Source organism: Phragmites australis, chromosome 14 (assembly GCF_958298935.1).
Source record: "Phragmites australis chromosome 14, lpPhrAust1.1, whole genome shotgun sequence".
NCBI lineage: Eukaryota > Viridiplantae > Streptophyta > Magnoliopsida > Poales > Poaceae > Phragmites > Phragmites australis.
The window spans coordinates 18279201-18291062 of NC_084934.1; positions in this window are offsets into that span (position 1 = coordinate 18279201).

Sequence of the window (11862 nt, forward strand, 5' to 3'; positions counted from 1 at the left end):
AATCAAATCTCGGAGCGTCCACGCGAGAGGCCGAGCTATCCTTCAATCGACTCTCCACCAGAGGCCGAGCTTCACATGGTGAAAACCCCTCCGCGCACCTCATTGAAGACCTTCCGTGCTCCCGCTAGAGGTGTCACCCAGAGCCGGGCTCCCCGCTGGAGCTTCATGTCCTCCCCCGGGTGCTCATGCATTAGACTGGCTAATGTCTGTTTCTTGCTAGCCTTCATCATTGCACGTAGCTTCCCCGTGCATGCACGTTCCGTGGGCTCTGAGCTGCTCGCTGGAGGAGGTGCTCCGGTCATATTCCATGATGAGGGTCGAGCTCCTCGCCGGGGGCCTCGCTCCAACCACCATCCTCGACAGAGGCCACGCTCCGACTACCACCCTTTCGCGCTCGTTGGTCGAGAAAACCCGCCTCCTCATGTTGCGTTGGCTACCACAGGAGCTCTAACGAGCTAGCTTGCCCCTACAACCCATGAGCAGCAATGAGAGTTAGCATCCTGGGCCACATGGGGCAAGTTGGCTACATGCATAATCAATATAATAAGGAATGTGCTAGACCACCAGTGCATAGTTTTGCATTCCTTTGCAAGGTATGTGTTACCCTTCTAGTGCATGTTCTTTGCATGCATATCCTTTACAAGGTAGTACTGGTGCATGGCCATGCCCATCGCAAGCTAAAATTTCCGACGACCGACCAACGTGTGCTAGGCGTCTGAGCGTAGCATGTGTATTTAATGCTTAGTAGGCATGCACTCTTTTCCTCACACATAAAAGAACAACTTTCTCTGTGTTTCAGGAGCTGGAAGCAGGACCTTGAGTAGGCTTGGGAGCAAGGAGTGGTTGAGACCCGGCTTCGCAAGGACCAAATTGGTGGACCCCCTCTAGGCATGCGTGCGAGCCCCTCTGGCCTCGCCGGCTCCGCCTCTGACCCGATAGGACTCTGGCCGCGCGCGCTTGATGTACCTAAACTCCTACTGATCACCAGGTATGCCTCACTGTTGCCGCCTCAAGTTTAGCATCGCTGCTTACTTTCAAGCTTTACACAACATTCTACTGCAATTAGCTATTCACTAGCAACCGTAAAATATCAAAACTTAGAGTTATACCTTAGTCTGGCATGCGCTAAGAATAGCCATCTGACCTAGTCATAATTTATGCTGCAACTAGCTATTCGCTGACAATAGTAGATTGTTAAGCTTAAGCCATATCTCTATTCGACAATAGACAGTAAAACCTAAGTCATATTCCTATTCACAGTAGACAACAAAACTTAAATTATATTTTAGTTTGGCATGTGCTAAAAATAGCCCCGGCCTATTCATAACTTATACTACAACTAGCTATTCACCGATAATAGTAAGGTACCAAACTTAGCTTAAGTTATGCCTTTGCTCAAGCTTCATCACCGATAGCATAGCCTCGATGAAAGAGATGCATTAAAAACCTCCGCACGAGTAGATGTCTTAAAAATCTCCTCACTGATAGCATAGCCTCGGTGGCGAAGAGATCTTAAAGACCTATCGTACAAACCCTCTGGCATCTTGAAGGCAAAGCCTCCGTGTCAGAGAGGTGCAAAACCCTCCAGCATCTTGAAGGCAAAGCCTCTGTGCCAGAGAGGTGCAAAACCCTCTGGCATCTTGAAGGCAAAGCCTCCGTGCCGGATCAACATTGGACCCTTTGTCATCTTGAAGGCCTAGCTAGCCTCCGTGACAACTGTGGCAGGCACCCTTCGATATCTTGAAGGCAAAGCCTCCATGCCAGATCAGCATTGGACCCACCGTCATCTTGAAGGCCTAGCTGACAGTTGCGGCATGCACCTTTCAGCATCTTGAAGACAAAGCCTCCCTAACGGATCAGCATTGGACCCTCTATCATCTTGAAGGTCTAGCTAGCCTCCATGACGGCTGCGGCATGCACCCTCTGGCATCTTGAAGGCCTAGCCTCCATACCAAATCAGCATTAGACCCTCCGTCATCTTGAAGGCCTAGCCAGCCCCTATGACAGTTGCAGCATGCACCCTCCGGCATCTTGAAGGCATAGCCTCCGTGCCAGATTAGCATTGGACCCTACAACATCTTGAAGGCCTAGCCTCCGTGCCGGAGAGATCTAACACCTTACACTTAATAAATACGCATGTCACGGCAAACCCCTAGCCAACGTAGAATTCAGTTTTGCCCCTAACCAACGCAACTAAGTGCCTCTAAAAAAATTGCACTCTCCAGCCGCTAGCGACTACATAGTGCGAGGGGGCCAAGAAGGGGAGACAAACGAAGTGTTGGTATGACCAAAGTTGAAAGGTGAAAGTCAACACAATACAATTTCTTTCATACATCATACATACATCCATGCGTACACAGGCATACGCGTGGTACAACAGCCTTTGAAGCTTCCTTGCCTCGGCTAAAGACATGGCATTAGCACTAATAGAATGCACCCTCCACCCGCTCATGACTAAAAAGAGCAAGGGGGCCGGGGAGTTAGGGAGCCAAAAGGCTGGGTCGATCCTGGATAAGTTACATAATTTTTCTATTCCCTGTCAGAACACATTATGTTCGAAAATCTTCGACATTTTGATGGCAAAACCCTCCATGCTGGAGAGGTAATTATTCTCCAAACAATTATAGGAACAATGCAGGAGCTGAGATTCCAACAAACTTGAGTGGAACTCAGAATATGTTGGCTCCGAACGGCCCCACACCACCTCAGCCTCGCTGTCAACTCCATCTCCAGCATCCAACGCTGAGGGGGTAGTGGGCTGCCTTAGCCTAGCCGTTGACTCCGCATTTGGCTTTCGTCGCCAAGGGCTCCTAATGGCTCTGCCCGCCATGCCCCCCAGCCTCGCCATTAACTCCACCTCCGGCATCCACCATTGAGGGGGTAGCAAGCCATATCCGGCTTCCACCGTTGAGGGGGTAGCGGGCCACCTCCAGTTCCACCTTTGAGGGGGTAACGGGCTGCCTTAGCCTTGCCGTCTACTCCGCCCCTGACTTCCACCGCTGAGGGCTCTGGACAGCTTTGCTCCGTCACTCCCCCCAGCCTCATCATCGACTCCACCTCCGGCATCCACCGCTGAGGAGGTAGCTGAAAGTGCATCTAGTCCCCTATGTGAGTTTTGGATAATTGATGCTAAACGATTAAGGGATTAATGAGTTTATTAAAGTTATTAACATGTTTTAGTCCCATCAAAGAAGTTAAATGACATTGGCATCCCTCAAAAGGAAAATAGAAGCGGCATGTAGTCACTCAATAGATTTAAATTGATTTTATTTTTGAATTAGAGAATAGGTATGCCGTACTGTCAAGACGGATGCGTATATATAGACTTGAAGATGTCTCAATGCTCAAAGTACCCTTTTAGACCAAAGAAGAGAGACACAAATCACCCCACAAACACCGGGAAGTTCTAAGTCTTAGTATGTACATGGAGTCTACGGGCTGACCCGGATACTCCTGATTACCTGGAGTCTCCAAGTCCAGCTCCAGCAGGGGGTGTTCAGTTAGGGCCCTTGTGTTCTACCTGGAGTCTCCGGGTTGACCCGATACTGCAGGACCTGTCAGTCATCTGGACCCTTTGTTTTGGGTTCCGGACAAGGCTCTCGGTTACGCATTAAAGTGCCAACCCAGAGTCTCAGGGTTGAACCCCGATAATCTGGATCAGTACAAAAAAAATACTATAACGGCTAGTATTTTTGGGGAAAGGGTATAAATAACCCTTCCCCTCTCCATTTAAGAGCTGTTGTTGCTGAACCAACTCGAGATAAACACATTCATAGACATTGAATAGCCCTCCTAACTCCTTTAGTGCATCAAATATTGCAAGGTTTTGAGAGTTGTGTTGGGGAAGTGAGATTAATTACTAGTGAGCATAAATCCATCTTTTTAGCACTTGAGTTCATCATCAAGCCGTCGATTCGCATTCGCTACTCTTGGAGCTTGGAGCTCCTAGACGGTTAGGTGTCACCCGAAGAGCACCCAAGCTTGTGGAGTGCCCCGGGAAGTTTGTGAATGTCATCCTTGCCTTCACAAGAGAAGAGGAAGCTTTGAGTAAGTCCAAGCTCGATCTTCATGGTCGTTTGGTGAGGATAAGGATTGAAAGAGACCCGGCTCTTGTGAGCACTTCAACGGAGATGAATGATCGTTTGATCCAAACTTTGGGAAACAAATTCTTGTCTCCTTTACTTTCTTGCATTCTTTCTCGTTCTATTTGATCTTTTGGGAAAGTTGTCTGATCGATCTTTTGGGAAAGTTGTTTGATCTATATGTTTGCGAGTTTGTAGCTATAGGTGGTTGGTGAAATTATCCTTAAGCTTCCTTTGAAACATATGGTAATCCTTAGATTCAACTAGACTTGCTTAGGTGTTCTTACTTTTCGATTTTCTGTTCCATCCGGACTGTCTAGGTTAAGATCAGAACTTCCAGACCCTAGAGTCTCTGGATTGACCCAGAGTATCCAGAATCTGTAATCCACTGTGAAGTTTTAATTTTCAGGAAATGCCTATTCATCCCCCATCTAGGTGACATCACGTACATTCAATTGGTATCAGAGTCTAATCTCCTACAAGGCTTCATCGCTTGGGGAAATTGAGGATGTTGGCGTCTGGAGAGAAAAGTCTGAAAAGCCCAAAGAGTCCAAAGGATGATCTTTCGACTTCAGGTAACGGTAAAAGCAAGGGAGTTTCAATTGAATTGAATTATGATAAATTGAATGCATCTAATTCTTATTTATCCATGCTATCCGGGTGTGCTTCATATTTTGATGGTACACACTATGCTGCTTGGATGCACAAAATTAAAATTGCATCTAATCTCTCTTCACCAAGTATTTGGAAGATTATTTGCAGATGTTTTGAGCTAACGGATGAGGACAAAGAACTTACTTCCGAACAAGAACAAAATCTTCACCACAATGCACAAACCGCAAGTGTATTGCTTTGCGTCTTGAGCCCCGAAGAGTTTAACAAGGTGGATAGGCTTGAGGAAGCCAAAGTGATATGGGATACACTCCAAATCACACATGAAGTCACCACAAGCGTGAGAGAGTCCAAGATAGAATTGCTAGAAGGCAACTTAGGAAGGTTTGTTATGGAAGATGATGAAACCCCCCAAGCAAAGTATGACCGCATGATGGTGCTAGTGAACAAGATTAGAGGGCTTAGAAGTGAAGAGCTAGATGATCACAAGGTGGTGCAAAGATTGCTTAGAAGATACTACAAGAGGCTCACACCAAGTGATGTGCTCGGTAGAATTCTTACTCATGAGCTCATGGAGGATGAAGCCAATGAAGTCAAGAACCTAATCAGGCAAAACTCAATCTCCATGAACAGAGAAGTAGCATTTAAGGCAAGCAAGAGAAAACAAGTTAAAGAATCGAGCTCAAGTAAAGATAAGAGCTCCGATGTCAAAGAGATTACTTTCTTTGTAAGGAAATTCATGAAGAATGGTGGCTATAGCAAGCACAAGAGAGATATGTCTAAAAGAAGAACATCTAAGAGAGCTTGCTATGAGCGGCAAAGTTGGCCACTTCATCTCCGAATGTCCTAACAAGAAAAAGAGCAAGGAAAAGGAAGAAAAGAAGAACAAGTCTTTCAAGAAGGACAAGTATAAGACCTACAAGAAGAAATATTCGAGTCAAACTTACATTGGTGAGGAGTGGGACTCCAACTCTGACTCCGACTCCGATGATGAAGGGGTTGCCATCATCACCATCTGCTCCTATACACCGAAAAAGTCACTTTTTGGTAACACGAGCGACGATGATGACACTCTAAGTGTCTCTTGGCAAAAGGGCACAAGGTAAAATCACAACCCAAGCTCCTAGATAGTAATGATGATAGTGATTGTAAATCTTTGCTTAAAGGTTTATGTAAAAATGTCATGTCTAAAATAAAGGAACTAATGAAAACAATAGTGAGTCAAGAGGAGATTCTCGAGAAACAAGAGGACTTGCTCATCCTTGAAAAGGAGAGAAACCTTGAACTCGAGGAGCTCCTTGCTAAAGAGAATGAGAAAGTTGAGAAATTAATAAAAGATCTTAATTTGGCCAATGTCTTAATTGCTAGTCTAGAGTGTAGCAATTATACACTTCAAGAGATTCAAATATTTGGATGAAAGTCATAAAACTCTTGAAGTGCAAATTGATTCTCTTAGGAGTAGCTCTTCTCCCTCTAATGATGCAACCTTATTCTCTAATACCTCCACTAGTCAAGGTTGCTATCATTGTTACAATGTTAATATAAATGTTTGTTCTACTAATGTTCAATCTTTGCAAGCATTATAAAAGGAGAATGAGATGCTAAATGCCTTGGTTAAGTATAGGTGTATCAAGACATACATATCTAAGGATGCACTATACAAGACCATTGAGGCTAAGGACAACAAACAAAAGAGAGGCCTTGAGTTCAATATGTATACAATCAAGCCAAGTGAGCGTATGGTGATAAATGGCAAGGAGTGTCTCAAGTTCATCAAGGGAGGCAGGCAAAATGATCTGATCACAATTCAAGAAACCAAAGAACCATGCACCTCAATCTACTTTTTATGCATCTTATGTTTTGAAAAGGAACCACCATATTAAAATTGTTGCTCTATATGTTGGTGCCTGCACAATGAATCGAGTTGTCAAAAAGGAATGTGTGGGTGCCAAAAGTGCTTGTGACTAATATAAAATAACCCACAATTTGGGTACCTAAAACAAAATCTTGACTTGTTTTGTAAGCATACTCCTCTGATGGATTAAGTTAGGTGCTTGATAGTGGATGCATAAATCATATGATCGGAGAGAACAGAATATTCTCATCATTTAAACAAATTGGAGGATCTCATGAAAATATTGTTTTTGGTGATAATGAGAGAGGAGAGGTAATTGGTTTAGGTAAAATTGTTATCTCCAATGATTATTTTATCTCAAATGTGTTGTTAGTCAAATCTCTTAGTTATAAGTTATTGTTTGTATTACAACTTTGTGAAATAGCCTACAATTATCTTTTTATTAATGAGGATGTGACTGTCTCTAGAAGGGAAGAATCCTCAATAGCTTTCGCCGGTCGTTTGAAGGGTAAGCTTTTATCTTGTTGACTTTTCAATGGATGAAGTGAGGACTAAGACTTGTTTGATTGCTAAGTCTAGCATGGGTTAGCTATAACACCATCGACTAGACTATGTTAGCATGAGAAACTTATCCAAACTTCTAAAGTGGGAGCACATGCTAGGACTAATAAATGTCTCTTTTAAGAAATATATAATTTGTAGTGCATGTTAAGTGGACAAGCAAATTGGAGCTTCTCATCCCGCCAAAAATGTGATGACAACTACAAGGCTATTGGAGCTTCTTGACATGGATTTATTTGAACCAATCGCCTACATAAGCATTAGCGGTAACAAATATAATTTGGTTATTATTGATGATTATTCTCGTTTTACTTGAGTATTCATTTGCATGATAAGAGTGATATACAAGACATATTCAAGAAATTTGTGAGAAGAACCCAAAATGAATTCGATATGAAGATAAAAAGGATGAGAAGCAACAACGAAAGTGAATTCAAGATACACAAGTTGAAAATTTTCTTGATGAAGAAGGGATCAAACATGAATTCTCGGCATCCAACTCCCCTCAACAAAATGGAGTTATCGAGAGAAAGAATAGAACTCTCATAGAGTCAGCAAGTACCATGCTTGATGACTACAAGATCTTTGATCAATTTTGGGTGGAGGCCGTCAACACCGCATGTCATGCCATCAAGAAGGCCAATTGTGTCTTCCTTTAAAGTTTTTGGCAGTAAATGCTTTATTCTAAACAAGAAGGCCAAAATTTCTAAGTTTGCTCTTAAGGTAGATGAAAGTTTCTTGCTTAGTTATGGATCAAATGCCTACGTTTACCGTGTTTTCAACAAAACCACTAGTTGTGTTGAAATCACGCGTGATGTGATATTTGATGAATCTAACAGCTACCAAGTAGAGCAAGTTGATTCTAATGTTTTAGGTTGATGAAGAAATTCCAAGTGAGGCAATCAAGAAGATGGCAATTGGTGAAATCAAGTCTCGAGAACCCTAAGAGCAACAAGTGGCTAATAATGATCAAGCTCATCCATCTTCATCAACTCAAGTGGAACCACCAACATTACTCAAGATCAAGTCCAAAGTCTAGGTCAAGATCAAGATCAAGCTCATGATAAATCCAACAAATTCCTTGATAATGTGGATGACATTCAACCGCAATCCCAAGTGCCACATCCAAGAGTTCAACAAAATTTCCAAAGAGATCACCCGGTTGACAACATCCTTGGTGATATACGAAAAGGGGTAACCACTCATTCTGGAATTGCAAATTTTTATGAATATTACTCTTTTGTTTTGTATTTGGAGCCTTTGAAGGTACAAGAAGCACTTAGAGATTTGGATTGGGTGATAGCCATGCAAGAAGAGCTCAACAACTTTAGGAGAAATGAAGTTTGGTCATTGGTGAAAAGACCTAATCAAAATATGATTAGCACCAAATAGATCTTCTGCAACAAACAAGATGAGGACAGGATTATGACTAGAAACAAGGGAAGGTTGGTTGCTCAAGGTTTCACGCAAATAGAAGGTTTGGATTTTGGTGAGACTTATACTCCTGTAGCAAGGCTTGAATCAATTCGTATATTATTTGCCTATGCTACTCATGATGATTTCAAGTTATATCAAATGGACGTGAAGAACGTATTTTTCAATGATAGGGGAGTTGAAGTTCTTCCTAGGATTTCAAATCAAACAACTCAAGGAAGTCACATTCATATGTCAAATCAAATACATCAAAAATATACTTAAGAAGTTTGAAATGGAGAATGCCAAGTCCATCAAGACTCCTATATAAGCCAATAGACATCTCGACCTCAACAAAGATGGTAAGGCCGTGGATCAAAAGGTGTATCGCTCTATGATTGGTTTTTACTTTACCTTTGTGCATTTAGGCCCGATATTATGCTAAGTGTGTTCATGTGTGTAAGATTTCAAGCCACTCCATAAGAGTGCCATTTAGTGGACGTTAAAATAATTCTAAGATATTTGGTTCATACCCTTTACCTTGGCTTATGGTATCCTAAAAGTTCAACCTTTGACCTTATCAGCTATTCAGATTCTAACTATGCTGGTTGCAAAGTGGATAGGAAAAGTACCTCTGGGACTTGCAAATTCTTGGGTAGGTCCTTGGTGTCTTGGACCTCAAAGAAACAAAATTCTGTAGCCTATCCACCATCGAAGCTGAGTATCTTGCCATGGACGCTTGTTGTACTGAACTACTTTGGATGAGGCAAACTTGAGAGACTATGGCTACAACATGACCAAAGTCCATTTTTGTGTGACAATGAGAGTACCATCAAAATAGCCAACAATCCCGTGCAACATTCAAGAACCAAACATATAGATATCCAATACTATTTCTTGAGAGACCACTCAACCAAAGGGGATATTGATATTCGCCATGTGAGAATCAAAAAACAACTAGCTGATATCCTCACCAAGCCACTAGACGAAAAAAGGTTTTGCGAGTTGAGAAGTAAGCTAAATATCCTAGATTCTTGCAACGTGGCTTGATATGTTGCACACAATTGTTTGTTCTAGTCTTATAGTTTTGGTAGTTAGAAGATTGCGAAAGTCTCTTTTTAGTGCTATTTTCAAAAAAATTATTCTTTAATCTTTCAATCATATTTTGCTACTTATGATCATTGTTATGTATTGTTGCTTGTTGGCTGATCATAAGTGGCAAAAATGTCTTATATGTCCATCTGTCCTTCTCTCAAAAATCCGCGCCGAATCTCAGCTCAATTTCAAGTTCTACCATATTCCAGAACCCGGAAGATCCGGCCTAGCCTGGAGTATCTGGATTCTAGAAGTCCTCAGGCTCTGGGTGTCTTTGTCGAGTTGACAGAACCCGGAGTGTCCAGGTTCACCCGCATACTCCGGATTCTATCACTCAACCCAGAGGTTCCGAGTTACCCTCGGGGTGGCCCCTCTCGATTACATTTTATATCCCAACCCGGAGACTCCGGGTCCACCCAAATACTCCGGGTTATCCAGTCTTATACCCAGCCCAAGGAGTTACCCTTTCATTCTATCTCTTTCACCTCCTCTCCCATCCTCCCACCATGGTGACCTCCCCTCCAGCGATCTAAGGTTTTCACCGTGGGATTTCCATGTTCTTCACCAAGTGAACTCATCTCTTGGTCAGATTGTTCGGCCCTCCCTCCAAATCGACTCTAAGTACTTCGCTTGATCTCAAGGTAAACCTAAAAACCGTTCCTCCTGATCTCTCTATACCTATCTCTAGAGTCAATTTCCTTTAGTGAAGATGCTCTTTTTCCTTACTAGAATCATGTATTCCAAGGGTTTGCAAATGTATTTGTTAAATCCCTCAAACCCCAAGTTTTTGCACTGGGATCAAGCAACCCGGATAGTCCGAGTTGAATATGGATACTCTGGATTGTCCAGATCATGTTCATCGAGTTTTGTTCCTCAATTCCATTTCTTGACCAATCCTTTTCATATCTCTAGCATATCATCCATCTCTATCTCAGGGCAATTCAAGATGGTTCATGCAAAATATGTTGGTCAAGCTTATCAAAGGAGGATAAAGGCTAAGTTTGATCCACTAGCCCAAACCGACTCTCCATCACAGCAGCCTGCTTCAGAGGATGAAGACAGTGGCAGTGACAGTGGACATGGTCATACTTGCATGGTGGTTCGTAAGGTGAAGGCTTCACATGCTGGTGGCATTAACATTGATGAGGTGGCTCAAACCGTCAATGTACCTCGTTGTGATGCTTTGCCATCTAGAGGAGGAAGGGGACCAGCAGTACGGAGAGGCAAGGAAAAGGCAATTGCCTCCAGTTCTAGGGCTCGAGGGCAAGAGGAAATAAAGGAAGAACAAGATGAAGAAAGAACTTATGTGCAACATTTAAAGCTTCACAAGCCATATAATGGTGTAAGATTCAGTGAGCTAGGCGAAGAGTGATTGATTACATGAAAAGGTCTGGCAAGGTGAAAAAGGAAAGATATAAAGATCCATATGTTTATGAGAAAATGTAGTAGATTATCGGTTTTGGAATGATTTCTAAGCGGATTTCTATGAAACTATGATCCTCAAGAAGAAAAAGCCAGTCACTCCAAATGCAATGGATTGATTGTGACTACATAGCTAACAAAAATGATCTTACATTCAATGAGGTCATTGCAGCTTGTGAGGATAAAAGGATCAAGAATAGCATGGAATTGAAATATGATTGGAGTGATGAGGTCATAGCACAATTTTGTGCCACTCTCTACTACGACTATGAAGAAAACCAATCAATGTTTTGGATGATCGAAAGAGAGAAATACAAGATCAAAAATCAGTCTTTTGCTTGTTTGTTTGGATGTCCAGGACACAAGCAAAACCAAGATTCATAATGAGCCACAACTCTCCTTTGAAGAAATAGACTTCATGTATGAGAATCGAGGTGAAGTGACTTTTGGCACAACAAAAGGCATGAGGCTATTCTACAAGTGTCTAAACTCCTTGTTCCGTCTCACTTTCACTCCAAAGAGTGGTGATTCCACTAATGTTCAAGGGAACATAAGAAATTTGCTCGCTAGGATGTCCAATGAGGGTGATCAGTTTAGTGTGCTGGACTTTTTTTAGAAGAGATACACACTACATCTGACACACCTAGCAGGAGTTGTGCTTATACGCCATGTATCATGTTTATGATCGAGAAGGTCACAAAAAAGAATTTATTCAAGGATTGAAGCGTGAGCCTTATAGGGTAAGGTTAGTGGGTTCAAAATTATCTTCATCTATGCCACCTTCTCCTCCAAGGTTAGCTCCTAGCGTAGCACAAAGGGCAG